Genomic DNA, 17770 nt, shown 5'->3' with positions numbered 1-17770 from the left:
CATTTTCATTTGAGCTCATCTTGATGCCCGAGATGCTGTTGGAAGAGAGCTATTTGAGTTAATTGTCAGATCTGCTGCACCAAATAGCTATTTGTCATTTTTGCCATGATTAATGTGTGCATGATATGCTCCTGAGTTCTACATGTGTTTTGTTATATGCCATGCCATCTTTCCAGAGGTGCTATCGATGTATTTTTGTGATATGTGTGGTGACTAGAACAAGCTTGCAAAGTGGTGCATTCGTTAATGCTGATTTCAGGGACATAGCAATTCCACTAAGTCCTTGATCTGTTTTTATCAATATGCCATATGTTCATGTTGTTTCCTAGTGATCCATGCCTCTTTTGAGGATGATCAGTAAGGATGATTTGTTAACCTTGTGGTGCTCTATCCATCCATGTCTTTGTTTTCATTTATGGAGCACCCTAGATTGAGTCAATCGAGCTCTACTTTTGCTATTTCGTGAATCTGGGCAGGTCCAATCATTCCTTTCCAAATCATGCATATGCATCGCATATCGCATCCCGCATATCTTACCCAATTCATGTGATTGGTTGTTTACTATGTTGTGTGCTTCTTTCCGGTGTTTGCTTCTTCGGGTTGGATCCGGTAACGTCGTGTTGTGAGGATTCATTCGACTACGTCCGTTGTCTTCTTCACGGACTTGTTCTTCTTCCTTGCGGGATTTCAGGCAAGATGACCATACCCTCGAAATCACTTCTGTCTTTGCTTGCTAGTTGCTCACTCTTTTGCTGTGCTTATGCTGCGATACCTACCACTTGCTTATCATGCCTCCCATATTGTTGAACCAAGCCTCTAACCCACCTTGTCCTAGCAAACCGTTGTTTGGCTATGTTACCGCTTTGCTCAGCCCCTCTTATAGCGTTGTTAGTTGCAGGTGAAGATTGGTAGTTTGTTCCTTGTTGGAACATGGAGATGTTGTTCCTTGTTGGAACATGTTTACTTGTTGGGATATCACAATATATCTTATTTAATTAATGCATCTATATACTTGGTAAAGGGTGGAAGGCTCGGCCTTATGCCTGGTGTTTTGTTCCACTCTTGCCGCCCTAGTTTCCGTCATATCGGTGTTATGTTCCTGGATTTTGCGTTCCTTACGCGGTTGGGTAATAATGGGAACCCCTTGACAGTTCGCCTTGAATAAAACTCTTCCAGCAATGCCCAACATTGGTTTTACCATTCGCCACCTAGTCTTTTCTTTTCCCTTGGGGGTCGCGCGCCCAAGGGTCATCATTATTTAACCCCCCCGGGCCAGTGCTCCTCTGTGTGTTGGTCCGACCGAGTAGACTGCGGGGCCACCTCAGGGCAACTTGAGGTTTGGTTTTACTCGTAGGATGTCTCATCTGAGTGTGCCCTAAGGACGAGATATGTGCAGCTCTTATCGGGATTTGTCGGCACATTCGGGCGGTGTTGCTGGACTTGTTTTGTCTTTGTCGAAATGTCTTGTAACCGGGATTCCGAGTCTGATCGGGTCTTCCAGCTAGAAGGAATATCCTTCGTTGACCGTGAGAGCTTGTCATGGGCTAAGTTGGGACACCCCTGCAGGGATTTGAACTTTTGAAAGCCGTGCCCGCGGTTATGGGCAGATGGGAATTTGTTAACGTTCGGTTGTAGAAAACCTGAAGTTGACCTTAATTAAAATGCATCAACCGCGTGTGTAACCGTGATGGTCTCTTTCCGACGGAGTCCAGGAAGTGAACACGGTGTTGGAGTTATGCTTGACGTAGGTTGTTCTAGGATCACTTCTTGATCATACTTTTATCGACCGTGCTTTGCCTTCTCTTCTCGCTCTCATTTGCATATGTTAGCCACCATATATGCTAGTCGCTTGCTGCAGCTCCACCTCATACCTTTACCTTACCCATAAGCTTATATAGTCTTGATCACGAGGGTGTGAGATTGTTGAGTCCCCGTGACTCACAGATACTTCCAAAACTAGTTTGTAGGTGCCGATGTTACCGAGCAGGTGACGCAACCAATCTCAGGAGGAGCTCGATGAAGATCTTGTCCTTTGTGTTGTTTCGTTTTAATTGATCAGTAGTGGAGCCCAGTTGGGGTTGATCGGGGACCTTGTCGCATTTGGGGTTCTTCTTTCATTTTGGCTCCGTAGTCGGGCCCTGATTGTATTTGGATGATGTAATGCTTTATTCATGTATTTGTGTGAAGTGGCGATTGTAAGCCAACTATGTATCTCTTTCCCTTATGTATTACATGGGTTGTGTGAAGATTACCTCACTTGCGACATTGCTTTCAATGCGGTTATGCCTCTAAGTCGTGCTTCGACACGTGGGAGATATAGCCGCATCGAGGGCGTTACAAGTTGGTATCAGAGCCTTCCCCGACCTTAGGAGCCCTCACTGCTTGATCGCTTTTAGCAGCCGTTGTTGAGTCTAGAAAATGTTTTGAGTCAATTAGGAATTATATATCGGAGAGTTAGGAATTCTTTTTACTCCCCAGTCCTTTCATCGCTCTGGTAAGGCATCCTGGCGTAGAGTTTTGACTCTTCTCTTCTCAAATTTCACTAAAACAATTAGCATCACGCGGGTATCTTGGAATCGTTCCGATGGTTTTGTGACGAGAACATTGTTCTTGGTGCCTCCTGACATTTAGGGGTTGTGGCAGTGTCCTGGGGAGTTGAGCTCCGAGGTGTTGTCGTCACAATTTTATCGTTGCAGTTCTGGAATACCTGAGTTTAGGTTAGCCGACATCGAAAATCTCTTTTATGCAGTTGTTGGTGAGATAACCTCGACGCCACCCAGTAGTGGGGCGGGAGTTCGGGAGTATTGCCATAACTCGTATAACGGATGCTTTTCGAAGGTTGAGGTAGACGATTTCCGAAGATTTCTTGGTTATGTGTTGAAGGATGGATACAGCTGGATGTAGGATTTGCTAGCTTTGGGTGAGATATTATGCTTCCCCTGTATCCCCAACACCCGATTGCATAACTGGAAAGGTTCGGGATTTTATAAGTGGGAATTCAAGTAGCTCTTAGGATATCTTTCCGACGGATATATGATATGAAATTGGGGTTCAACGTCTAGTGGTCCGCCTATTCACGGTCGGTTTTACAGTGGTCTCGTTGTGTCTTAAAGAGTCCTTGGCTATGCCGACTTGGGGACGCTTCGTATGTCATGTGCACTGCCTTGTACATGATGGTGCTGTACGATCGAGCCCGTGTAGGCCCCACCATGAAAACTTCAGACGAAATCTCTATCATATGTTTGTTCCGGTTTATTCTGTAAGCCAATCCTTTGTTTTTGTTTGGAGTTGTGGTATCCGAGTTGCTTCAATGTCAAGTGTTGATTCCTTACCTTTCCTAAAACGATGTTCTCATACTCCTATGCGGATACTAATCCTTCATGAGCATCGAGATTGTCATGTAAATCCTTTTCAACCGGTGTGCTTCTCTTCAAGTGGGTCAAATCTTGCCAATTTTCACAAGATCAAGTATCAGTTTTCTTCAGAACGGTGTTTGTTTCATCCATTCCAAATTGTCTTTGTTTTTCCCACCCTCCCTCCCTTTGTTTTCCCCAAGGATTCAGACTTCTTAATCATGTATCTATCTTATGATTATGAAGCCTCTCCATTCCTTTTTCGTCAATGTTCTTTTCCGGTGTTTCTCATGAAGATTCTAACGGAGCCTCAAGTTCATCTTTCTTCATTCTTTTCATCTCCGGTGGTTTCAAGTCAAGCTTTGTGGATCATATCCCTTTTCCTCGTTTCAAATACCTTTTCTTACCGGTGCACCTCTTTGTCATTCACCTCTCGCTATTCATTTGTTCCGGAGTGCTGAAGATATCTCAAAAGATTTGTGTTCCCATTAGCAATCAGTCCAAGCTCTTTCGAGATTGTTATCTCATTATAGCCATTTAATTCAACCAGTGCAACCTCTCTTTTAAATCTTTTCAACGGTGTATCTTTTGAGTGGGCCCTAACCCACAGGTCTTTTCCTAGGATCTTACCTGACTCTTCTTATTCTCCCGGAGTTACTCTAAAATTCTTTCCAAGTTTGACGTAAGAAGGATTTATCATCAGTCAAAGGCCTTTCTCCAAGTTCGGTTAAATTCTTTCATCGTTGGCTCAACCTCTTCGCTTTTGATTCTTCCGGAGTGTCTAAATAATTCATGGTGGTGCTTCTCATCGTCATTCTCAGAATTTGAAGACCGAAGAAGAGTTTTACCTCCATATCTTATCCGTCCTCTCAGAGATTCGTGGTTCTAGTTCGAGGCCACCCTCTCATAATTTTTTTCGATCATCAAATTCTTTTCACCCATCCGGTGTAATTCAGGAGTCTTTTCAATTTGATTCTCTGGAGGCCATCATCTCATAATTATTCATTCTCAGCTTTCAGCTCTTTTTCTCTAAATCTTACCGGTGCATCGTTCAAATATCCTCTAATCGGCTCGTGATCTCTTCGTTATCATGTATCTAAATCCTCTCAAGTATCTTCGTTCATTTTATAATTCTTCCTGGTGTTTCTTTATCTTCTCTTCGTTCATTTTCAATTCTTATGGTGGCTCGTTCAAGACTTCTCGTCATTCGTTTATCATATCAACTCTTTCGTTCTTTTCAATCCTACCGGTGGATCATTGAAGACCTTTCTCAAGTTTGCGCAATATCTCTCTTAATCTTTTCTCCGAGAATAAGTAGCATGCCAAATCCGTTGATTGCCATCTATTATATTGGTGAAGGATACGCATAATGTAATTCTTATTCTTGTTTCATCGGGTGAACTCAGTTCCCTATTCTGGAGGCTCATCAAAATTCTTGATCTCATTTGTTTATCTTTCTTTTCCGGAGTTCCAAGCTCTCACAATTGTATCTTCACGGAGATACACCTAAAGCATTACAAGGTTTCACCTTGTGTTTTCAACTTCCCTTTTCTTCTCGTCATCCTTTTGTTACCGGAGTTATTCACAGAGGTTCTGCATGATGGTTCATCTATGATTTAATTCATTCTCGAAGTGTTCATCGAGATTCTTTTCTAAGAAGCTCAAGCTTTCATCATATTGTAATCCGGAGTGCAATTCTTTCTTCCGTATCATTGGAGGTGGTATTATGTCATTCTTGATAATTTGGGTTCATGTTTCATGATTCACATGTGGTTAAGAATGAGGTATTTTAAATCCATCAATATCTTCTTTGGAGTTATCTTGGGTTATATTTCACCTAAAGCCTTCCCTGAGGATTGTTGCTATCCATGGTGCTTATAAAGGACCCAAGTTCTTCATGTATCCTTCCGGTGATAGCTTTCTCGTCTCCTTGTTGATATCAATCCAATTCTTTTCCCGTAAGTGGCTGGTTGTCACCTCATAATTTGAGATTTATTCCATAAGACCATATCAAGCTTACTCTTTTCGTTGTTGGTTTCCAACAACTCCGTGCGACCCTTCTCTTTAAGATGCTTTTCAAGCTCATCGAAGGTACAAGATGTTGTTTTCTTCTCCGTTCTTTTGTTCCATCGATACAACTTATATTCTTTCATTCCGGAGGCATTGTGTTGTTGTTCTCTTCAACCCATCATCTTGTTTTGTCAAGATCATGTTCTTTTCAGGATTGTCCATTTAACTGGAGTGTTGGGACTTTTGCTAAAGTTCTCTTCGCCTTATCAAGCTTTGCATCTCTTTTCAACCGGAGTGTTGTCCGAGTTTGTTCTTCCTTTTACTCTTCCCTATCGGAGTTCTTTCAACCTTGTTCTTCCTCGTTCCTCTTTACTAACGGAGTGCTTTATACTTCATTTATCTCCTTTGCATTCTTTTCTCGATATGACTTAACCTTTTCAAGGTTCTTTGGTTTCACTCGTTTGTCAAAGAAGCAACTTAGTTTTACCTCTTCTCTTTCTTTTCCGTTGTCCCTCCGGTGCCATTCTAGATCTCGGGACGAGATCCTCTCGTAGTGGTGGAGTGTTGTAATGCCGCGAGACCGATGTGCCAGGTGTCCTCCAGTTATTCGCTGTTGTTGCCATGTCATTGCTTGCGTGTCATGCATTGCATATCATGTCATCATGTGCATTTCATTTGCATACATGTTCGTCTCATGCATCCGAGCATTTTTCCCGTTGTCCGTTTTGCAATCCGACGCTCCTATGTCATTCGGTGTCCCTTTCTACCTTTTTTTCATGTGCGGGTGTTAAGCATTTTCGGATTGGACCGAGACTTGCCATGCGGCCTTGGTTTACTACCGGTAGACCGCCTGTCAAGTTTCGTGGCATTTGGACTTTGTTTGATACTCCAACGGTTAAGCGAGGGACCGAAAAGGCCTCGTGTGTGTTGCAGCCCAACACCCTTCCAATTTGGCCCAAAACCCACCTAAACCCTCTCCATCATCTCGGTCGTTCGATCACGATCGCGTGGCCGAAAACCGCACCTCATTTGGACTCTCCTAGCTCCTTCTACCCCTATATATGTGATCCCCTCCGAAATTTTCGCGGATGAAACCCTAGCCATCTTCCTCCTCGCGCCCGGACAGAACTCCTCCACCGCCGGACATGTCCGCGCCGCCCTCCCCGGTGAATCACAGCGCGACACCTCACCTCCGCCGCCCTCTCTCTCCTCAGCCCCGCCGCTGGCCCGCGCGGCCCGGATCGGGCCCGCGGGGCCCGTCTAGCCAGCGCCGCCGTTCAACCGCACCCGCCGCCCGAGACCGCGGGTCCTCCTGCCGGCCACCATCTCCGCCGCTTCCCGCCACCTGTCTCGCCATGCGCCGCCGCCGCGCGTTGCCGAGCCGCGTGCGCCGCCGCCTTCGCCCGGCCTCGCCCGGGATCTCTGCCGCCTGCGCCACCGCGTGCTCCACCGCCGGCCGCCATCCCCGCCACCCAACGCCGCCCGCGCCGCGCCACTCCAATCGCCGGCCACCGCCGCCCTCGCCGGAGACATCGCCAGAGTTCGATCCGGCCAGATCTGGACCGGGGTGGACCAGATCCACCAACCCCGCCATCCAAATGCCTCCCCGCGTCCCAGATCTCGCCATCCCGCACCACCTCGTCCGCCCGTTGACTTTTCCAGAGGTATAATTTCTACTAAGTCCCCGAGATTGTCAGATCCAAATGCCCATGTTCATCCTATCGTAACTTTGCATCCGTAGATCCGTTTTGGGCATTTAGCATATCAAAATGTTCGTCTCAGAGAGTACATCATTTCATCTCATTGCATCATTTTCATTTGAGCTCATCTTGATGCCCGAAATGCTGTTGGAAGAGAGCTATTTGAGTTAATTGTCAGATCTGCTGCACCAAATAGCTATTTGTCATTTTTGCCATGATTAATGTGTGCATGATATGCTCCTGAGTTCTACATGTGTTTTGTTATATGCCATGCCATCTTTCCAGAGTTGCTATCCATGTATTTTTGTGATATGTGTGGTGACTAGCACAAGCTTGCAAAGTGGTGCATTCGTTAATGCTGATTTCAGGTACTTAGCAATTCCACTAAGTCCATGATCTGTTTTTATCAATATGCCATATGTTCATGTTGTTTCCTAGTGATCCGTGCCTCTTTTGAGGATGATCAGTAAGGATGATTTGTTAACCTTGTGGTGCTCTATCCATCCATGTCTTTGTTTGCATTTATGGAGCACCCTAGCTTGAGTCAATCGAGCTCTACTTTTGCTATTTCGTGAATCTGGGCAGGTCCAATCATTCCTTTCCAAATCATGCATATGCATGGCATACCGCATCCCGCATATCTTACCCTGTTCATGTGATTGGTTTTTTACTATGTTGTGTGCTTCTTTCCGGTGTTTGCTTCTTCGGGTTGGATCTGGTAACGTCGTGTTGTGAGGATTCATTCGACTACGTCCGTTGTCTTCTTCATGGACTTGTTCTTCTTCCTTGCGGGATTTCAGGCAAGATGACCATAACCTCGAAATCACTTCTGTCTTTGCTTGCTAGTTGCTCGCTCTTTTGCTGTGCTTATGCTGCGATACCTACCACTTGCTTATCATGCCTCCCATATTGTTGAACCAAGCCTCTAACCCACCTTGTCCTAGCAAACCGTTGTTTGGCTATGTTACCGCTTTGCTCAGCCCCTCTTATAGCGTTGTTAGTTGTAGGTGAAGATTGGTAGTTTGTTCCTTGTTGGAACATGGAGATGTTGTTCCTTGTTGGAACATGTTTACTTGTTGGGATATCACAATATATCTTATTTAATTAATGCATCTATATACTTGGTAAAGGGTGGAAGGCTCGGCCTTATGCCTGGTGTTTTGTTCCACTCTTGCCGCCCTAGTTTCCGTCATATCGGTGTTATGTTCCTGGATTTTGCGTTCCTTACGCGGTTGGGTAATAATGGGAACCCCTTGACAGTTCGCCTTGAATAAAACTCTTCCAGCAATGCCCAACATTGGTTTTACCATTCGCCACCTAGTCTTTTCTTTTCCCTTGGGGGTCGCGCGCCCAAGGGTCATCATTATTTTAACCCCCCCCCCTCGGGCCAGTGCTCCTCTAAGCGTTGGTCCGACCGAGCAGACTATGGCGCCACCTCGGGGCAACTTGAGGTTTGGTTTTACTCGTAGGATGTCTCATCTGAGTGTGCCCTGAGAACAAGATATGTGCAGCTCCAATCGGGATTTTTCGGCACATTCGGGCGGTGTTGCTGGACTTGTTTTGTCTTTGTCGAAATGTCTTGTAACCGGGATTCCGAGTCTGATCAGGTCTTCCCGCTAGAAGGAATATCCTTTGTTGACCGTGAGACCTTGTCATGGGCTAAGGTGGGACACCCCCTGCAGGGATTTGAACTTTCGAAAGCCGTGCCGCAGTTATGGGCAGATGGAAATTTGTTAACGTCCGGTTGTAGAAAACCTGAAGTTGACCTTAATTAAAATGCATCAACCGCGTGTGTAACCGTGATGGTCTCTTTCGGCGGAGTCCGGGAAGTGAACACGGTGTTGGAGTTATGCTTGACGTAGGTTGTTCTATGATCACTTCTTGATCATATTTTTATCGACCGTGCTTTGCCTTCTCTTCTCGCTCTCATCTGCGTATGTTAGCCACCATATATGCTAGTCACTTGCTGCAGCTCCACCTCATACCTTTACCTTACCCATAAGCTTATATAGTCTTGATCGAGAGGGTGTGAGATTGCTGAGTCCCCGTGACTCACAGATACTTCCAAAACCAATTTGCAGGTGCCGATGTTACCGAGCAGGTGATGCAACCAAGCTCAGGAAGAGCTCGATGAAGATCTTGTCCTTTGTGTTGTTTCGTTTTAGTTGATCAGTAGTGGAGCCCAGTTGGGGTTGATCGGGGACCTTGTCGCATTTGGGGTTCTTCTTTTATTTTGGCTCCGTAGTCGGGCCCTGATTGTATTTGGATGATGTAATGCTTTATTCATGTATTTGTGTGAAGTGGCGATTGTAAGCCAACTATGTATCTCTTTCCCTTATGTATTACATGGGTTGTGTGAAGATTACCTCACTTGCGACATTGCTTTCAATGCGGTTATGCCTCTAAGTCGTGCTTCGACACGTGGGAGATATAGCCGCATCGAGGGTGTTACAGGCGCCCCAAGTGCGAGCGCTGATCCTGACGAGGTGCCACTTGCGGAGCTGCTCTCCTGAGGTCCGGCACGGAGTAGCTACTTCTTCTTCTTGGGGACGACCTCAGGAGGGTACCGAGCTGCTTTGTTGTCGGGGTCTTCGATTGACGCTACTTGGAAGGCGCGCTTAGGAGCACACCGCAACTCTTTCTTCGCAGGGGACTGTGATGATCCCGCCGCTTCCTGGCATCTTGAGGACGTTCTAGCCGTGGTGCATCACGGCCATGAACTTGGCCAGGGCTGGGTACCCGAGGATTGCATTGTACGGTAGACGAATGTGGGTGACATTAAAGTTGATGAGCTCGATGCGGTAGTTGTTGCATTCTCCAAAGGTGACTGGCAGGCGGACCTGCCCGATCGGGGTGGTGGAGCCGTCGGTCACTCCAGAGAAAGGCTTGGTAGGCTCAAGCTAATCGTATGGCACTTGGAGGTTGTCGAACGTCTCGACGGACATGACTTGAGCCCTTCGCCACCGTCGATGAGGGTCTTGGTGACTTGCACGTTGCTGATGACGGGTGAACAAAGCATTGGGAGAACGCCGACGGTGGCCGTGCACTTGAGCCGATCTGCTGAGCTGAACGTAATGGCGCACTTGGACCACCTGAGCGGGCGCGTGGTCTCGAGCTAGGGGAGGACTGTGTTCACCTCACGAGCAAACTGCTTGAAGATACGCTGTGAGGCTGGGGCTTGAGCTCCTCCCAAGATGCAGGCGATAGCACGCGGCTCTTGGAAGCCCCCAGCCCTCTCATCTTGGTGGTGGTTGATACGTCTCCAACGTATTTATAACTTTTTATTGCTCCATGCTATATTATCTTCTGTTTTGGACATTATTGGGCTTTATTATCCACTTTTATATTATTTTTGGGACTAACCTATTAACCTGAGGCCCAGCCCAAAATTCCTGTTTTTTGCCTATTTGAGAGTTTCGCAGAAAAAGAATATCAAACGGAGTCCAAACGGAATGAAACCTTCGGGAACGTGATTTTCGGAACAAACATGATCCAAGAGACTTGGACCCTACGTCAAGCAACCAACAGGGAAGCCACGAGGTAGGGGGCGCGCCTACCCCCCCCCCCCCCGGCGCGCCCTCCACCCTCGTGGGCCCCCTATTGCTCCACCGACGTACTCCTTCCTCCTATATATACCTACGTACCACCAAACGACCAGATACGAAGCAAAAACCGTAATTCCACCACCGTAACTTTCTGTATCCACGAGATCCCATCTTGGGGCCTGTTCCGGAGCTCCGCCGGAGGGGGCATCGATCACAGAGGGCTTCTACATCAACACCATAGCCCTTCCGATGAACTGTGAGTAGTTTACCTCAGACCTTCGGGTCCATAGTTATTAGCTAGATGGCTTCTTCTCTCTTTTTGGATCTCAATACAAAGTTCTCCCCCTCTCTTGTGGAGATCTATTCGATGTAATCTTCTTTTGCGGTGTGTTTGTTGAGACCGATGAATTGTGGGTTTATGATCAAGTTTATCTATGAACAATTTTTGAATCTTCTCTGAATTCTTTTATGTATGATTGGTTATCTTTGCAAGTCTCTTTGAATTATCAATTTGGTTTGGCCTACTATATTGATCTTTCTTACAATGGGAGAAGTGCTTAGCTTTGGGTTCAATCTTGCGGTGTCCTTTCCCAGTGACAGTAGGGGCAGCAAGGCACATATTGTATTGTTGCCATCGAGGATAACAAGATGTTTTTCTATCATATTGCATGAATTTACCCCTCTACATCATGTCATCTTGATTAAAGTGTTACTTTGTTCTATTGAACTTAATACTCTAGATGCATGCTGGATAGCGGTCGATGTGTGGAGTAATAGTAGTAGATGCAGGCAGGAGTCGGTCTACTTGTCTCGGACGTGATGCCTATATACATGATCATACCTAGATATTCCCATAACTATGCTCAATTCTGTCAATTGCTCAAAAGTAGTTTGTTCACCCACCGTAAAATATTTATGCTCTTGAGAGAAGCCACTAGTGAAACCTATGGCCCCCGGGTCTATCTTCCATCATATTAATCTTCCAACACCAGTTATTTTTATTGCCTTTTATTTTACTTTGTATCTTTATCATAAAAATACCAAAAATATTATCTTATCATATCTATCAGATCTCACTCTTGTAACTGACCGTGTAGGGATTGGCAACCCCTTATCGTGTTGGTTGTGAGGATTTATTTGTTTTGTGTAGGTGCGAGGGACTCACGCATAGCCTCCTACTGGATTGATACCTTGGTTCTCAAAAACTGAGGGAAATACTTACGCTAGTTTGCTGCATCACCCTTTCCTCTTCAAGGGAAAACCAATGCAGTGCTCAAGAGGTAGAAGTGGTCGTTGTTCCTTCTCGGTGGTGGTAGTGGAGGAAGCCCAACATTGCCCTGAGGACGGTCCTCGCGAGGCTGATCCCTCCTGGCACCTTCGCGAGGCTGGTCCTGCTAGCGGTCCTCACGAGGCCGGTCACGCCACCCCTGACGCGGGCCACAGTCATCCCTGCGTCCGCCACCATGTCCTCCTCCTCGGTCGTCGCCCCGGTCGTTGCGCTCGGGGCATCGATCGAAGCGTCCTTCTCGAATGGCTCTGAGCTCTTGAGAGTCACTGGTGTTGTGGCTATGCAGGTCGGGGAAGGCGCAGAACGGTCGGCTGCCCTTGAATGACACGGGGTGGTCCCTGCCGCGCTTGGTGTCCGTCTCTACCACGAGCACGGCTGGTCCCTTGCGCTTCACGTCTTTGGCCTTGGCTTTCTTCTCCTCCGGGTCCGCAGCCTGGAGCTCAAGGAGGGAGAGGCGCCCCTCCTCAGCTCTTGAGCACTTGGTCACCAGGTTGAATAGTTCCAGGGACGTGCACAGCTCCTCGTGGATGGCGAGCTCCTCCTTCATCTTGATGTCACGGACGCCATCGGAGAACGTGGAGATGATGGCCTCTTCCTTCACCTTAGGGATCTTAAGGCGAACATTGTTGAAGTGCTGGATGTACTTCTGGAGGGTCTCTCCTGGTTGCTACTTGACGCGGCGTAGGTCACCCGCAGCCGGCGGCCGGTCGAGAGTGCCCTGGAAGTTGGCGACAAAACGGTCGCGCATCTCGTTCCAGGAGGAGATCGAGCCTAGAGGCAGATTCAGGAGCCAGGAGAGGGCACCATCCTTGAGAGCCATGGGGAACCAGTTCGCCATGACTTTCTCGTCCCCGTTGGCCGCCTCGATGCTCAGCTCGTAGAGCCGCAAGAACTCCGCGGGGTCAGGGGTGCCGAGTTGCGAGGAGGCAGATCCGGCTTGGACTTGCCCGGCCAAGCGACGCTACGCAGCTCAGGGGTGAAGGCGCGACAGCCTGCCGTTGTCACTGGGACTCTATGCTGGTGGAGAATTTGTCCTTGATGCGTTGCTCGCACCAGCGCCGCAGGCGGTACGCGGTCTTGCCGTGGTGGCGCAGTGAGCGCAGGGGCGTTTTCTCGTGGCCGAGGGACTTCTTGGCAGCTTCTTTCTTCTTGTGCGGGTGCCAAATGCGGCAGGTCATGCCGTGGGGCCGCGCGCTTGGGAGCCAAGACTCCGTCTTGGGGCAGAGGTGGTGGAGGCGCTCCATGGGCCACGCCACCCGTGGCTAGCGGAGGGCGAGGCAGTGAGAGGGACGGCACAGGGGAGCCCCCTGCGGCGCTGACGAGCTCGACGATGCAGTCGAGCCAGTCCTCGTAGAGGTCGTCGACGGGGCGGTAGCGCAGGGGCTCGCGCGCCATGCACAGAGCGGCCTACGCGTCCACGGGAGCGCGATGAGCGTGGGATGACGAACCGGCCGGGGTCAGCGATGGAGTGGCGGTGCGGCCGTCCCACCGCACCGAGGGTTGCAGCGAGGATGCTTGCTGCTCATTTCACGATGGGCCGGTGCTGGCGTTGGTGGCAAGCGACGGAGAACGATGGGGTGGCCCGCCGACTGGAGCCGTCTGAGCAATGCGGGCGGCGAGGGTAGCCCGTCGCTCAGCACGAGCGCGCCGAGTGTCCGACATGGAGACGATGAGACAACGGGACACAGAGCGACGGAAGGGAAGCTTCGGCGCACCCCTACCTGGCGCGCCAAATGTCGGATCGTGGGTTCCGGCAAGACCCTTAAGGTTCGAACACTGGGGTGCACGCAAAGATCTCCCCCCTACCGATCCACGTCCTGGCTTCGCTACGATCTTAGGGACTAACTCGATGAACTCGCAACACAAAGGACACAAGATTTATACTAGTTCGGGCCAGCGTTGTGGTGTAATACCCTACTCCAGTGTGGTGGTGCTGGATTGCCTCGTGGGCTGAGGATGAACAGTACAATGGGAAGAACAGCCTCTTGAGGAGAGGTGTTCTTGTGCTCAGTGAAGTTGTCAAAGGGTTGGATCTCTCCGAGACGAGTTCTTGATCCGTCCGGGCTCTCTTCTACTATGGTGGCTAGTCCTATTTATAGAGGCCTTGGTCCTCCTACCAAATATTGAGCGGGAAGGGAGCCAACAGCGGCCAATTCGAAAGGGGACAGATAGTACAGCTTATCCTGACAAAAGTGGTCTTCGCCTGCCAAAGGCTCTGGTGGTGATGCCATCTTGGGCTCCACGATGACCTCCGTCTTGCCGTTCTTCTGGTCTTGGTCTCATTGCATCGATATCGAAACCTTTGCTTGATGCCTTGGTACTCTACGTCTACGCTTGCCTCCTTAGCACCAAAGAGGAAACAAGGACACTATGCATGCCGGCGGCCGCCTGGCGCCCGCCTTGCGCCCTCCTGGCCTTGGTCATCATGGCTCACATCATTGGAACCTCGTGAAGTTTGCCTGGCCTTGATCTCTCTGCCCCTCGCGAGCCAGCCTGGTGAGGCCGCTCCTGAGGAGGTCTTGTGTCGTTCGCCTCGTGAGGCTTGGCCCCTCGCGAGGGTCTTGAGTGCTTGTTGGTGAAGATGGGCCTTACGGGCCCGCTCGCAGAGCCACGCCGTGGGCCGCAGGCAGGCAAGTCTGGGGACCCCCGTTCCCAGAACGCTGACATCAGTGTTCTGGGAACGGGGGTCCCCAGACTTGCCTGCCTGCGGCCCATAGTGTGGCTCCACCGGCGGCCCCGTAGGGCCCATCTTCACCAGCAAACATTGAAGACCCTCGCGAGGGGCCAAGCCTCGCGAGGCGGATGACAGAAGACCTCCTTAGGGGCGGCCTCACCAGGTTGGCTCGCGAGTGGCAGAGAGATCAAGGCAAGGGGCACCTCATGAGGTTCATGTGACGCGAAGGTGGTTCTTGTTTGCTGTTTTGGTCCTCCGTCTTGGGACAAAGGTGGTGGAGGCGCTCCATGGGCCATGCCGCCCGCGGCTGGCAGAGGGCGAGGCAGCGAGAGGGATGGCGCTGACGAGCTCGGCGATGCAGTCGAGCCAGTCCTCGTAGAGGTCATCGACGGGGCGGTAGCGCACGAGCTCGCGCGCCATGCACGGAGCGGCCTACGCATCCACGGGAGCGCGACGAGCGTGGGATGACGAACCAACGCGAAGGTGGTTCTTGTTTTCTATCGCGATGCGTTAGACAACGAGATCGTTGTGGTCAGTTAGGCTCCTGAGTCGCGATGCTCAGGAGTACCCCTTGACATTCAAACGACCTTCATACCATAGCTCCGCTTGGGAGGGCGCGCGATGACCAGGTCCGAGGGACCTGGCGGCATGGCGTACGCTTGAGCGTGACCCGAGTGCGGCCCCCGTTCCTAGCCCCCTCATGCAGCTCTCCCGAGGGGAGGCGTTGCGATGAGGCCAGACACCGAGCCTGGAGGCTCCCTGAGGTTGATACGGCCGTGAGGCCGCCCTGAGTTGTTTATCACCAGGACGGACCATGGCGCTTCTGCACTTGCACGGGCATAGCCATTCCTGTTGACACACGAACACGTCACGTGTACCCTCGACGCCGGGGGTGATGCACCGCAGCTCACGTCGAAGGAGACCCGACCGATAGCGCGATACGCAAGACAGTCGACGGGCGCTTTTGCAGACCCGAATACCCCACACCCCCGGGAGGGACCCCGTCAGGGAGTGCAGCGGCTATGGGCTGCCCTAGGTCAATTCGCTCGCCCCTAGAGCCTCGGGATTCGCAACTCTCAAACACGAAGAACAGCGAAGAACGAGATAGAAAAACGATGGAGAGATAAAACGTAGATGAAAAAGTAGTATATTGATTTGTTTGATTGTGTGTTGTTCAATCGGCCGTCACCCCCAACATATATAAGAGGCGGCTGGATTTCCTGTACAAGTAAAGGATTAATCTAGGCTTTCCTTACAAGAAAAATTGCATCAATTCACGTCCTAGAGTCGTAATTCTATTCCAACTCAGATTCAGTCTGAATCTGGCCCAAACTCTGTCTTCCTTCTTGCGCGGGCCGCCGGGCTTGCATATGATCTCCGATCGAGATGGCCCAAATATCAAACTTGTGCGCCTCGACGATACGAACAACTCTCATGTTGATCACTTTTTCAAATAAGGCCATCTTGAATATTTTTCGAGGTCATCTTTATCTTCCAGTCGGACTCGGTTTTGCAGTAGACTGGATTATCCGAGTCTCGTAGTGAATTTGTAGGCTATATATTATCTCTGATGATGATGACTCCAAAATCAAAGTTTACCGTCTTGATGATATGCACAACTTCTGTATTGAACACTTCTTCATCCAAGGTCATTTTGATAAACTTTCGAGCACATGTTCAATTTCACTCGGACTTGAGCTCATCCACTCGGATATTAGATACTTTCACTCGGATCGTCCGATTGGACTTTTTCACTCGGAAGACAATCTTTCACTCGGATGACTATATTTCCACTCGGATGACTATATTTCCACTCGGAAGGCACTATTTATTCACTCGGATGACTATATTTCCACTCGGAAGGCACTCTCTTATTCAATCGGCAAGTTTTCGTCCCGATGGTAATCTTTTCACTCGGAATATTTTCACCTGGACGACAATTTCACTCGGATGATCATATTTTCCCTCGGATGACTATATTTCCACTTGGATAATAATAAGTTCGTCCGGTCAGCAAGCTTTCACTCGACCGTAAAATTTCACTCGACCGTAAACTTTCACTCAGATGGTAAACTTTTCACTTGGATTTCCGACTGAAAACATAGCCCGATCTTGATTTGTCTCTCCAGGCCTCATATGATCTCGGATTGAGACGAATTATATATGAAAATCGATCGGCTCGACGAGATGAAACTTTTCCATGTTGAAGATTTTTCGATTCAAGGCCGTATTGATGGCCGAATTACTCGCGCAACCTATCAGACAAGTGTCTGGCACCTCGCGCCATATTTCCTTTGAGGTTCAGTCTGCAGTATATTGCCTCTAACTTTTGCATATGAACTCGGATTGAGATGATTTATATATCAAAATCGATTGCCTCGACGAGACGAAGACAATTCCTTAAGAGTGCTCCTTCATCCGAGGTCACCTTGAAGACGTGATTGGCAAAAAAACCACTCGTAACATTGAACTATGCCACTCGGAGTATAGTTTCGGTCCGTAAGATAAAGTCGAATGAATATAACCGAAACATCAAAGTGGTTCCACTCAGTGAAGTGAATATTTGTATGCTGAAAACTCATTCACTCGAGACCATCTTCATTGCAATCTGTATCTTGCCAAAATCAGGTGTCAACACATGCCCCCCTGTTTTTCGGCAAAGCTTGCACGCCGAAAAATAATATGCATAGTGTTTGTTCTAAGGACTCTATCAACACTCCATCAGCCATTTATTTTTCTCAGGGCGATAATTATGTATCGGCCATGTTTGTGCTAAGGGCGATAATCGTATATCGGCCATTGCCCACTTAGGCTTCCTGCCACACACTCGGGTGGTACTTCTTCAAATATTTGCCATTGAGAGCTCGAGGTTACAATGCCCCTTGTATTGATTCCACCAAATATGAATTTCCGGGAACAACTCTTGCAATTCTAAAAGGACCTTCCCAACTTGGAGACCACTTCCCAAATTTTCTATCTCTTGAACCAATCGGCAGAATCACTTTCCAAACGAGATCACCAACTTGAAAATTCTTCAACTTGACTTTCTTATTGTAAGCCCTTGCCACCCTCAACTTATCTCTCTCTATGGCATTCAAAGCAGCCAAACGTTTATCATCAACCTCATCAATGTTGTCCATCATCAAGTTATAGAAGTCTATTGCCGATAAATCATTTTGTTTGGCTATTCTCAAAGCATT

This window comes from Triticum urartu, chromosome 3A, assembly GCF_056163025.1.
Source record: "Triticum urartu cultivar PI428250 chromosome 3A, HENAU_Tu73, whole genome shotgun sequence".
NCBI lineage: Eukaryota > Viridiplantae > Streptophyta > Magnoliopsida > Poales > Poaceae > Triticum > Triticum urartu.
This window is presented reverse-complemented; position numbering follows the sequence as displayed.